Genomic DNA, 14,480 nt, shown 5'->3' on the forward strand with positions numbered 1-14,480 from the left:
GAGATAAGTACTCTCTGTTCTCCTATATGGACCATCAACTTATCCCCTCTCCTTGTTACTATTAATATTAAGTGTGTGTGTGTGTGTGTGTGTGTGTGTGTGTGTGTGTGTGTGTGTGTGTATCCCAATATGCTTCTGGACTGAACTACTCAGTCATTCCTACCTCTATGATTTCTCCTATAAGGCTAAAAAGCAAAACAAAATCCATTGTGGTGGTCAGCCTTTCCAGATGTCTCTCCTTCCTTGAGGAATTCAAACCTACTGGTAAGTTTAGCCAACCCAGACACCATCTTTCCAGTCATCCATATTCACAAACTCAATGGCATCCTTGACTTGACTTTCACTCACGCCACTTAGTCAATCAGTTGCCAAATCTTATAGCTTCTTTCTCTATGGTATCTTTTGCATAAATACCCTTCTCTCTACTCATCTACTACCCTAGTTCAGGTCCTCATCACCTTTCAGACCATTGTGATATCCCAATTGTGTCTGTGCCCCAAATTTTTCCCCAATTCTATCTATCCTCCATATAGTAACCAAAGCAATTTTCCTAAAGTCTATGCCAAATCATATCATCCCACCCCTCCTCTCCATCTTAAACTCTATTATATTTTATAAAGTCCTCTGTTTAGCACTTAAATCTGGCCTCTTCCTATCATTCCAATGTTCTTGTGCATTATTTCCATTTAAGTACTAAAGGATATAACTACACGAATTCATTTGTACACAAACTCTCCATCTCCTTACCTTTGTACTGGCTGCACCCATACCTGGAAAGCTCTTGCTCTTTGCCTCTACCTCTTAGAACCCCTGGCTTCCTTCAAGATTCAGCTTAATAAGCACCATCTACCATAGGAAGTCTTTCCTGGTTCCCCCTACCCTGCCCCACCTCAGCTGGCAGTACTTTTGCCATTTCATGTACCTTGAATCCAATTTGCATACATATTAAATACATACATGTCGTCTCTCCCCCATCCTCATTAAAGTATAAGATCTTGAAGACAGAGACTCTTCACTTTTGTCTTTGTATCCCCAACAATGGCTGCTTCCTGAGGAAACTGGGACTGCAAATTACTCCCACGAGTTTGTTTCCTCATTTGTAAAATTGGAATTAAAATTCCTGCCCTACCTAAGAATAAAAATTACTACAAACTCCTGTGAGGATCAAAATAGAATCACACTCCTTCTGAGCAACTTACACTTTTTTCTTGACTTAATGATCAATGATCTCTCACACCACTATACTTTAATTCAAAAATTAGAATAATATCAATTCCAGTCCCAAGAGTTTTTATCTCAAAAGACAAGCCTGTCCAACCACAGCTTAGAGCTGAAATTTTTCCAGGATTCACACTTAGAAGAGATTTTGACAATAGCAGGACTTCCGGTCAAGATGGCGGTGTAGAAGCAGTGAAAGTTCAGACCTCAGAAACCCTTCCCTACCGATCGCAAACAGAGTGCTCCTAGGCCACCAAAATTCAAGCTGAACAACAGGATAGACCTGGGGAAACCTCCTCCTGGACCTGGATCAAAAGGTACCACACCCCAAAAGCCAGAACCCTAGATCACTCAGATCTAAGGGGTAGACAGAAAGAAGGTCCCAGGACCCATCCCCCCCAACCCAGAGTGCTGAGCCCAAGGCAGCAGCGGGAACCTCAGGGCTCTGAGGACTCACCTTGAAAGCAACCCAAGCCAGTCTCTGGAGCGCCCAACACAGACGGCAGGGAAGCATAGAGAGAAGGGGGAAGCCTGTGGCCCCCTGGCTGGGCTCTTCCATCTGGGTCTCGGGGGAGGTCCCAGCTTTGGGGCACCAGCTGAGCCCAATCCCATCGGGAGCCCTCAGAGCTACTGAAAGGACAGAGGGCTCAGGGCTGGCAAAGGGTGGCTCCGAAGAGCCTACCTTGAAAGTAACCCAGGCCAGTTTCTGGGCACTCAACACAGACTGTGGAAGAGGAGGTTGCTGCTTTTCTTTTTCTTCCTTTTTTTGGCTCCCGGATCTTTTGGCCCACACCACCTGAACCTAATCCCATCAGGAGCCATCAGAGTCCAGGCAAGCCACTACCCCTCCCCCCTTAGAGAGCAGGGTCTTCTGAAAGAACCAGCTGAACCTAATCCCATCAGGAGCCCTCAGAGCTACTGAAAAGACAGAAAACTCAGGGCTGGCAAAGGGGTTGCTCCAAAGAGCTTTCCTTGAAAGTAACCCGGGCCAGTTTCTGGGCACTCAACACAGACTGTGGAAGAGGAGGTGGCTGCTTTTTTTTTTCTTCCTTTTTTTGGCTCCCGGATCTTTTGGCCCACACCACCTGAACCTAATCTCATCAGGTGCCCTCAGAGTCCAGGCAAGCCACAACCCCTCCCCCCTTAGAGAGCTGGGTCTTCTGAAAAAAACAGAAACCTAGAGGCGAAGTCAAGATGGCAGCCTAGAAGGAGCATAGACCTGGCAGCCTGGCCAGAGCTTTAGAGATCCTCCATATCTGCTCCAGCCATCCAGGAAGTTTAAAACTCAGAATAAACCCAGCCCAACTAAGCTGAACTCAATCCCATCAAAAGTCTCCAGAACACAGGGAAGCCCAGGCTCCCCACCCATCCTCATTGACTGCTGGACTTTAAGCCAATCAAAAGCCTCCAGAGGACAGGAAAGCTCAAACCCCCAACAACCCTCCCTCAGAGATTACACCAAGAGATCCTCCGTTAAAGCTCCAAGAGGGGAGACTGATAGAAGTCCCTAAAAAACAAAAAAAAAAATGAGAGGAACAAGAGCACAGACAAATATAGGGAGGAAAGAAGGGGTGAATTTGAACAAACAACAGAAACAGAAGAAAGAAACTACAATAGACAGCTACTACTCACCAAATGGAACAGAGGGGGAGAGATCAGCAAACGATAAACCAGAAATCCCAGCGAATTGGATACAGGCTGTGGAAGAACTCAAAACACAACTAAGAGAGGCTGAAGACAATTGGGAAAAGAACTTAAAAATTAAGATAAGTCATCTGGAAACAGAGGCACTTGAACTAAAACAAGAAAATAGTGTCCTGAAAGCCAAAATCATCCAGCTGGAAAATGAGGCAAAGGAGATGAAAGACGAGATAAAGAGGATGAAAGACAATCTTCAAAGAAACTCAGACCAGAAGGAAAAAGACGACCAAAAAGCCAAAGATGAAATCCAATCTTTAAGAACCAGAGTAAAACAACTAGAATCAAGTGACCTCACAAGGCAGCAGGACACTATAAAACAAAACAAAAAGAATGAAAAAATTGAGGAAAATGTGAAGCATCTCATTCACAAAACAGACGATTTAGAAAATCGTTCAAGAAGAGACAATTTAAGAATAATTGGACTACCAGAAGACCACGACAAAAGAAAAAGCCTGGACATAATACTAGAGGAAATTATCCAGGAAAACTGTCCCGAAATCCTAGAACAAAAGGGGAAAGTGGAGATTGAAAGAATCCACAGATCACCCCCTGTTTTTAATCCCCAACTGACAACACCAAGAAATGTTATAGCTAAATTCAAAAACAGTCAGATAAAAGAACAGGTATTACAAGCTGCCAAGAAGAAACCATTCAGATACCATGGAAATATGGTGAGGATAACACAGGATCTGTCTGCATCCACACTGAAGGACCGAAAGGCATGGAATATGATATTCTGGAAAGCAAGGGAATTAGGCCTACAGCCAAGAATAAAATACCCATCAAAACTGACTATATTCTTACAGGGGAAAGTATGGTCATTTAACACAACAGAGGAATTCCAAGCATTCATAAATAAAAGACCAGACCTGAACAGAAAATTCGAAGTCCAACCACAGAACTCAAGAGAATCATCAAAAGTTAATTAAAAAAGAAGGGAAAAACAACAACAACAACAAAGGTTTTTTTAAGAGACTCAATAAGTTAAAATGATATGTATCCCTATAAGAAAAGAGGTCATTGGCAACTCTTAAAAACTGTTGCTATCACCTAAGCAGCTAGAAGAACTACACTCAGAGGGAACAGTGACAAACTGTATAGGATGAAAGGACAAGACATAAATAGGTATATAGATATATGCATGCATAAATACATATACATGTGTATGTATATATATATATATACATGACTAAAGCTAAAAAAGAAAAGAGGTTATGACTAAAAGAAATGGGAAAAGAAACAAATGGGGGTAAATTTATATGTCACAAAGAAGCTCATGGCGGGAGGGGGGAGAACATCGATACACTGGAAGGGTAAAGAGGTTGGAGATAGGAAATATTCAACTCTTACGTACTTTGAAACTGACCCAAAAAGGGAAGAACAATCCAATCCATTGGGGAAGAGAATAGATTTGCGCCCTATAGGGGAGTAGAAGGGTAAAAAACAGACTGGTGGGGAGGGAAGCAGTACAAGGGAGGGAGAAGGTGGGGGGGTGGAATTTTTAAAAAAGACTACAGGGGAAAATAAGGGAGGGAATAAGAAGGGAGGGGGTAAAAAGGGAAATACAAGGGGGACTGATTTAAAGTAAATCACTGGACTAAAAGGTAGAGCTGAAGAAGAAAGGTTAGAATTAGGGAAGGATATCAAAATGCCAGGGAGTCCACAAGTGACAGTCATAACATTGAACGTGAATGGGATGAACTCACCCATAAAACATAGACGAATAGAAGAATGGATTAGAATCCAAAACCCTACCATATGTTGTCTCCAAGAGACACACATGAGGCGGGTAGACACCCACAAGGTCAGAATTAAAGGATGGAGTAAGACCTTCTGGGCCTCAACTGACAGAAAGAAGGCAGGAGTGGCAATCATGATATCTGATAAAGCCAAAGCAAAAATAGACCTGATCAAAAGGGATAGGGAAGGTAATTATATTTTGTTAAAAGGGACTTTAGATAATGAGGAAATATCACTAATCAACATATATGCACCAAATAATATAGCACCCAAATTTCTAATGGAGAAACTAGGAGAATTGAAGGAAGAAATAGACAGTAAAACCATATTAGTGGGAGACTTTAACCAACCATTATCAAATTTAGATAAATCAAATCAAAAAATAATAAGAAAGAGGTAAAAGAAGTGAACGAAATCTTAGAAAAAATAGAATTAATAGACATATGGAGAAAAATAAATAGGGATAAAAAGGAATACACCTTCTTCTCAGCACCACATGGCACATTCACAAAGATTGACCATACATTAGGTCACAGAAACATGGCACACAAATGCAGAAAAGCAGAAATAATAAATGCAGCCTTTTCAGACCACAAGGCAATAAAAATAACGATCAGTAATGGTACATGGAAAACCAAATCAAAAACTAATTGGAAACTAAACAATATGATACTCCAAAACTGTTTAGTTAGAGAAGAAATCATAGAAACAATTAATAATTTCATCGAGGAAAATGACAATGGTGAGACATCCTTTCAAACCTTTTGGGATGCAGCCAAAGAGGTAATCAGAGGTAAACTCATATCCCTGAGTGCATATATTAACAAACTAGGGAGAGCAGAGATCAATCAATTGGAAATGCAAATAAAAAAACTCGAAAGTGACCAAATTAAAAACCCCCAGCAGAAAACCAAACTAGAAATCCTAAAAATTAAGGGAGAAATTAATAAAATTGAAAGTGATAGAACTATTGATTTAATAAATAAGACAAGAAGCTGGTACTTTGAAAAAACAAACAAAATAGACAAAGTACTGGTCAATCTAATTAAAAAAAGGAAGGAAGAAAAGCAAATTAACAGCATCAAAGATGAAAAAGGGGACATCACCTCTGAGGAAGAGGAAATTAAGGCAATCATTAAAAATTACTTTTCCCAATTATATGGCAATAAATATACCAATTTAAGTGATATGGATGAATATATACAAAAATACAAACTGCCTAGACTAACAGAAGAGGAAATAGAATTCTTAAATAATCCCATATCAGAAAATGAAATCCAACAGGCCATCAAAGAACTCCCTAAGAAAAAATCCCCAGGGCCTGATGGATTCACCAGTGAATTCTATCAAACATTCAGAGAACAGTTAATCCCAATACTATACAAACTATTTGACATAATAAGCAAAGAGGGAGTTCTACCAAACTCCTTTTACGACACAAACATGGTACTGATTCCAAAACCAGGCAGGTCAAAAACAGAGAAAGAAAACTATAGACCAATCTCCCTAATGAATATAGATGCAAAAATCTTAAATAGGATACTAGCAAAAAGACTTCAGCAAGTGATCAGAAGGGTCATCCACCATGATCAAGTAGGATTTATACCAGGGATGCAGGGCTGGTTCAATATTAGGAAAACCATCCACATAATTGACCACATCAACAAGCAAACCAACAAGAACCACATGATTATCTCAATAGATGCAGAAAAAGCCTTTGATAAAATACAACACCCATTCCTATTAAAAACACTAGAAAGCATAGGAATAGAAGGGTCATTCCTAAAAATAATAAACAGCATATATCTAAAACCATCAGCTAATATCATTTGCAATGGGGATAAACTAGATGCATTCCCAATAAGATCAGGAGTGAAACAAGGATGCCCATTATCACCTCTATTATTTGACATCGTACTAGAAACACTAGCAGTAGCAATTAGAGAAGAAAAAGGAATTGAAGGCATCAAAATAGGCAAGGAGGAGACCAAGTTATCACTCTTTGCAGATGACATGATGGTCTACTTAAAGAATCCTAGAGATTCAACCAAAAAGCTAATTGAAATAATCAACAACTTTAGCAAAGTTGCAGGATACAAAATAAACCCACATAAGTCATCAGCTTTTCTATATATCTCCAACACAGCTCAGCAGCAAAAACTAGAAAGAGAAATCCCATTCAAAATCACCTTAGACAAAATAAAATACCTAGGAATCTACCTCCCGAGACAAACACAGGAACTATATGAACACAACTACAAAACACTCGCCACACAACTAAAACTAGACTTGAGCAATTGGAAAAACATTAACTGCTCATGGGTAGGACGAGCCAATATAATAAAAATGACCATCCTACCCAAACTTATTTATCTATTTAGTGCCATACCCATGGAACTCCCAAAAAATTTCTTTACTGATTTGGAAAAAACCATAACAAAGTTCATTTGGAATAACAAAAGATCAAGGATATCCAGGGAAATAATGGAAAAAAAAAACACTAATGAGGGGGGCCTAGCAGTCCCAGACCTCAAACTATATTACAAAGCAGCACTCATCAAAACAATTTGGTACTGGCTAAGAGACAGAAAGGAGGATCAGTGGAATAGACTGGGGGCAAGTGACCTCAGCCAGATAGTATACGATAAACCCAAAGATCCCAGGTCTTGGGACAAAAATCCACTATTCGATAAGAACTGCTGGGAAAATTGGAAGACAGTGTGGGAGAGATTAGGAATTGATCAACACCTGACACCCTACACCAAGATAAATTCAAAATGGGTGAAAGACTTAAACATAAAGAAGGAAACCATAAGTAAATTGGGTAAACACAGAATAGTATACATGTCAGACCTTTGGGAAGGGAAAGACTAAAACCAAGCAAGACATAGAAAGAATCACAAAATGTAAAATAAATAATTTCGACTACATCAAATTAAAAGGCTTTTGTACAAACAAAACCAATGTAACTAAAATCAGAAGGAAAACAACAAATTGGGAAAAAATCTTCATAAAAACCTCTGACAAAGGTTTAATTACTCAAATTTATAAAGAGCTAAATCAATTGTACAAAAAATCAAGCCATTCCCCAATTGATAAATGGGCAAGGGACATGGATAGGCAGTTTTCAGATAAAGAAATCAAAACCATTAATAAGCACATGAAGAAGTGCTCCACATCTCTTATAATCAGAGAGATGCAAATCAAAACAACTCTGAGGTATCACCTCACACCTAGCAGATTGGCTAACATGACAGTTATGGAAAGTAATAAATGCTGGAGGGGATGTGGCAAAGTGGGGACATTAATTCATTGCTGGTGGAGTTGTGAACTGATCCAGCCATTCTGGAGGGCAATTTGGAACTATGCCCAAAGGGCGACAAAAGAATGTCTGCCCTTTGATCCAGCCATAGCACTGCTGGGTCTGTACCCCAAAGAGATAATGGACAAAAAGATTTGTACAAGAATATTCATAGCTGCGCTTTTTGTGGTGGCCAAAAATTGGAAAACGAGGGGATGCCCATCAATTGGGGAATGGCTGAACAAATTGTGGTATATGTTGGTGATGGAATATTATTGTGCTAAAAGGAATAATAAAGTGGAGGAGTTCCATGGAGACTGGAACGACCTCCAGGAAGTGAGGCAGAGTGAGAGGAGCAGAACCAGGAGAACATTGTACACAGAGACAAACACACTGTGGTATAATCGAAAGTAATGGACTTCTCCATTAGTGGCAGTGTAATGCCCCTGCACAATCTGCAGGGATCAAGGAGAAAAAAACACTATCCAAAAGCAGAGGACAAACTGAGGGAGTAGAAACACCGAGGAAAAGCAACTGCCTGACTACAATGGCTGAGGGGACATGACAGAGGAAAGACTCTGAGCGAACACTCTGATGCAAATCCTAACAACATGGCAATGGGTTCGAGTCAAGAACACATATGATACCAGTGGAATCACGCGTCGGCCATGGGCGGTGGGAGGGAGGAAAAGAAAATGATCTTTGTCTTTAATGAAAAATGCATGGAAATGATCAAATAAAATACTATAAAATTAAAAAAAAAAAGAAGAGATTTCACTTGGCATCTTTTCTCTTGATTTTCTTCTCTCCTTCTTAAGTTATAAATCATCCTGGCATAAAGGCCGATTATTCGAAATCATTTCTGTATTATGGAAAAACTTGTAAATTGTCAATAATACAATTTTACTATATTTAAATATTCCATAACTCAAACAAACTCTTTTCACAGGATCTTTGTTCATACAGATGACTTCAAAAAGTCTTAAAAGCTTACAAATAAAAGGTTTTTCCCTTTTAACTTTTCCACACAGTAATTACCAATTTCATATTTTATTCATTCTTTCTTTTCATAAATTTTTTAGTCCTTGCTCTCAACATTCTATAATGTACCTAATTAACAAAGTTTATCCCAAACTATTATCATTTATCTATCTGGAAGGGGGCTAGGGGTTTGCCCCTTTTTGTCCTTTAAAAATTTTTTGGGGTTTTTTTTGTAATGGGGAAACAAGATAGTTCTTAAAATTCAATCAAACCAATTATAAAAACAGATAGGAGACTCATACACTTTACAGCAAATAAGAATCCTTAATATCTAAATGTGCTAATGAAAACTCTAATACTCTTTAGTTGTTTCCCTATTCATATATCTTTTCCTTTTCTGTGAGCCAGAAAAAGGTTAAAAAAAATCCACAGGCACTTTGATTTTTTTCTTAAACTTTCACTAGTATTGTCCCCAAATTCATCTTTCTATACTTAATGTTGGCTTCATTGTCCAAGGTCTAACCAGAAAACCACCATGCTGGGAGATAGAGGGTGTGCCTATCTGCTTTAAAACAGATTAACAAGGGGCAGTTAGGTGGTTTATTGGATTCAGAGCCAGTCCTATAGACATGGGTTCAAATCCAAACTCATACTTCCTAACTGTGTGACCCTGAGTAAATCACTTAATCCCAATTGCCTAACCTTTACCACTCTTCTGCCTTGGACAGAAGGTAATGGTTAAAAACAACAACAACAACAACAAAAACCAGATTAACAAGAACTCAAACTTATTAGTGTTAAAAACATTTTTTAACCTTTTACTTTCAAGCTCTATTTATACTGATAATACAAATAGATTATTTCTTTAACTTTCTCAACCCCTTTCATTTCTACGTACTTAAAGCTTCCTCTAAATGTTTCTTATGTTTCATTCCTTCTTTTGGACCTTGATTAAGCCCCCTTAATAAAACTGCATGTCTTTCTTTTTTCATACTAAAATCCAACACTCCTCATATTTTCTTTAATTTGCTTTCCATCATTCCAACCATCATTCCAAATAGTCTATACTCTACTAAGTATCATTTTGATTGCTAGTCAATAACCAAAATATCAAGATTTTTTAACGTATTTATTATTTAAACACTAGAATTAAGAGTACTTTATCCAATTTATGCCCAGCAATAATTTAGTCTATTGTACAAATTGGCAAAATGAGATAATTTCTCAAAAGATCACATAATAAATCCTTGATACATACAATTTATACAAATCACATTGAGAATGTAGTACAAATTGCCCAGTATGAGATTTTTACAACCAATCAGTGAAATCATTCTTATTCCAAAAATATGTATTTTAATAACATTCCAGACTAACTGAAAGAAACTTGTGAACACTTTTTTTATTGCAAAAAACCTTAGTACTTAATTGCCTCTTGCTTTTACAAAGATGGTAATAATTTCCAATATTGCATGTTATTAAATTATTGCATTTAATTAAGCAGTTAGTAATTCCAATTTATCTTCCATCAAAAAAATGAGCTACTTTTTTTCTGATTTTCTGATGACTTAAATCAATAGAAATCTTCATTGCACCAAATTTTGAATTCACCTATGCAACTAACTCTTAGGATATGATTGTGCTCATCACATTGGTTCAATGTGTATGTATGTGTATGTGTAAACACATATATACACACATAGAGAAGCAACTAGGTGACTCAATAGATGGAGATCCAGGCCTGGAGATGGAAGGTCCTCGATTAAAATCTGACCTCAGATACTTCCCAGCTGTGTGACCCTGGGCAAGTCACTTGACCCCCATTGCCTAACCCTTACCACTCTTCTGCCTTGGAACCAATATGTAGAATTGATTCTAAGATGGAAAGTAACGGTTTTTTAAAAAACCATATACACACATATTTATATCCTCACATATATATATACATATACAAAAATATATACACATCCATACTCATGTGTGTGTATAAAAAGTATCAAGGCATCTTAAAAGAGAGAATGAAGGCAGCAGTCAGGTAAGTCAAACCACCACCAAAATCTTGGCCACCTTAGCCTCTAATGGAGTCAGCCCAGAATCCTGAATCCCAAAGCCTAAGTAATGGCAATGACTCCGACCCAATGGCCTCAACATTCATCCTGAGAATGCAGCCTGGTGACTTCTTCTGAAGGTTACTACAGCTACAATTACTAAAAATTCAGAAAAGAAAGCTTTTGTCACCAAAGTCATTGGCACTGCCCAGTGGTTCAGAAACTGCCAAGATTTGATCAGTGGGAATGACAATAAAGAAAATACACCACCCTATGCTTTGCTACAGATCCCTAAGACCAGAGGACCTTTCTGCTAACCTGCAGCTGAAACTTTCCCAATGTTTCAGGAGAGAAAGGACTTCTATACTTTTCTCTTTGTATCCCCAGTACTTACTCCAGTGCTTTGTATGTAGTAAGTGCTTAATAAATGCTGTATTTATTTATTCATTCACCTATAATTCTAAGTTAGAAGAGGCAGTAAGTAATGCCCAATGGATACAAAATTAGTTAGAAAGAGCTGGAGTCAAGTTCTGACTCTGTCATATTGGCTATGAACCTGGGCACTTATCTAATTAGCCATTTATCATTTATTATCATTTCAAATAATAAAGTATATCATATTATCTGTCTCTATTTTAAATAGATTTTTTTTTGGTGTTTCTGTAAAATGTTTTATATTTTTGTTTGTTCTCTAATAGGCAAATAATTTTCATTTTCGTTTTTATTTTCCTTGTATATTTCCAGATAGTGGCCAATATCTAGGGATTACAGACAACATGAAAATTAATTAGAAACTTAAATGGGTTGGTAAAAACTTTCTCAATTCTGATGTGAGAATTTTGGGAGAGGGATTCCAATAGAAATAGAGGTGAAAGTCCTGTTAGCAATTATAAAAGCCAGATTTTCATTGGGTAATGGCTATTTTAGGTTGACTTTAGGATAAGTCAAACTCCTGCTAATTTGAATTAAAAGCAAGGTATTGGGCCAAATCGTCTCATTTTGCAAGCTTCTTTAGGCTAATGTAAAAGCATGGTATTGGGAGATATTGTAATGATTGTTTCAGGTAAAATGAAATGAGACTTGAAATCAGCCACACTAAACCTCCCCTTTGAAAGAAAAATCAGATAGGTAGATAAAGAACTAGAAGAGTAGTGTTCTGAAAACCAGAGAGAAGAGAATATCAGGGAGATGAGGATGATTAGCAGTGTTAAAGGCTTCAGAGAGATCAAGATTGCTCACCACTCAGTCAGTTCTGAAAAGTTCTGGGCTCTGTTTGTTAAAGATAAGCAAATATTTGGATTCATTCTGCAAGATGCAAAATTCATGGTTAACTGTGGCATTCTTTCAGTTCTGAGCATGCATGTATGTTGGCTCAGTCTGTTACCACAACCTCTAGTGATCCTTTTTCAAGAAAGGGACAAGATCAAGAAAATAGATCTCAGAAATGAACACCAATAAAAGAAAACATGAGAACACAAGACTGAGATCCAAGGACATCCTCTCCTGCAATACCATAATCAGAAAACATAAATTATAGGCCAATATTATTCATGTAAATTGATTCAAAATATTAATGAACTGGCAAATAGAAGACAAGAATCTATTTTTTTTAATCATCCATTTAAACCAAGTAGGGTTTATACCAAGAATACAAGGTCAGTTTACTATTATACTAGGGAAAAAAATCAACATAAATTATATGAACTATACATACGGTGCACCGTACATTTTATCCAATTTGAAGATGACAGGAAAAATAAATTTGAATGCCCCTGAATTAGGCATGAATGGAGATCATTTCTTTTTTAAAGTGGCTTTCATGAGCGTCATATCACCCAGGAATCAAAAACAATTCTCTGCTTTGGCATATGAGCTGCCAATACCATCCTACTGGTGTCAAAATCTTGTGAGTTATGCCAAAAGAAGAGCCAGGCAACATGGGATACCTTTTCAGGAAGGAGAAAGACCACAAGACTCCCTGATCTTCTGCACTGACACTACATTATTCACACTCTCCAGGGAGGAAGTAGTGGGTGACAAGATAGGCAATCTCTGGACAGACCTCACTGACACAGCGAAGGGACTATGTTTGCACATGGAGTATCACACACAGGATTAATATGAATGGGTTTTTGGAGCATTTTTTTTTAAGTACATAGATTCCAAGAGGGTGGAAGAGATAAGTAAATTACTAGGGTCTCTAAAATGATTCCAAGCTGATTTCAAGTTTTCAAAGCACTTCCCTTTTTGCAGATAGAGTTCCTTGGCCTCAGTTTCCTATCAGTTAAGTTAGGAAGTAGTGGAATCTGTAAGGTCCCAATCCTTAGATATTCATGATTACATAGCTAGTAAGTGGCATTGCTTATACTAGAACTTAGACTTTCTGAGATGTAGTTTAGGGACCCTTCTCCTGTAACACCCAGACACTTAAACTCTCCACAAACATGTTAATATTAAAAATATTTTATTGTATTGACATGTAGATTCCAAATAGGAGCCTTTGATTAATAAGTAATTTAATTAAAAGGTAAAGGTTGTAGGGTCACAATTTGGAACAACTCACCATGTGTGTTGCCATACATAGCTCAGTGGAAAGAGTGCTGGACCTGGAGTCAGGATATATCTTTGATACTTATTAGCTATAGGTCCACAGGAAAGCAGACGTCAATAAAATGGATGGGTTGGACTGGATGGCCTTAAGGTTGTGAAATTAGAATCTGCTACCCTAAAAACTATGATTCACAGCAAAACTAAGATCCCCAGCAAAAACTACAATTCCCAGAACCCCACTCATTTCCTGTCCTTATGTGCTGACATAGAGAGGATATAAATTGGGTGGTTTCCTGTCTAGCCCTCTTTCCTTCCTGTGGCAGCTTTGGTGGAGGAGGCATTTTGAGCAGGCAGAAAATTTAGTCATGTAGTTCTATTTTGTCACATAATAAACTTTATAAAAATAATACTTGAAGTATTGAATATTAATTTAACTCTTACAAGGTCCCTTCCAGTTCTAAATCTATTATCACAAATCACACATAACATATCATCATTACTTCAGGAATCTTGAGAAAATCCCAAGGATCCTGAATTTTCTTTTTCTATTTCTTGATGCTACAATACTATGCGCTGATAACCACAAAGTTCCCTTCCTACTTCACAAGGTAATAATAATTTTAAAAATACTCAAAACAAGATTTTTTTAAGCCTTGAAGTGACTGGGTTGTTTCTTTTCAGTTTCTTTTCCAACAAACCTTTGCCCCTCAGTGGAATCTAGCCTACGATCCCATTTTGAGTGCTCTCAGGCACAGCAACAAGGGGTCTTTGCTTTCCAATTTGTATGACAAAACTCAGACACAATGAAATCTTAGCTGAACTGAGTTTTCAAGGTGCCAAATCAGCCTTTCTCCTGTTAAGAAAACTTTTTCCCTTTGACCCCATGGTGTTCCTTCATATAGATCTCTCTTCACAAAATGACCCAAACCTCAGGGCTATGC

The sequence above is a fragment of the Monodelphis domestica genome, chromosome 1, assembly GCF_027887165.1.
Source record: "Monodelphis domestica isolate mMonDom1 chromosome 1, mMonDom1.pri, whole genome shotgun sequence".
Classification (NCBI taxonomy): Eukaryota; Metazoa; Chordata; class Mammalia; order Didelphimorphia; family Didelphidae; genus Monodelphis; species Monodelphis domestica.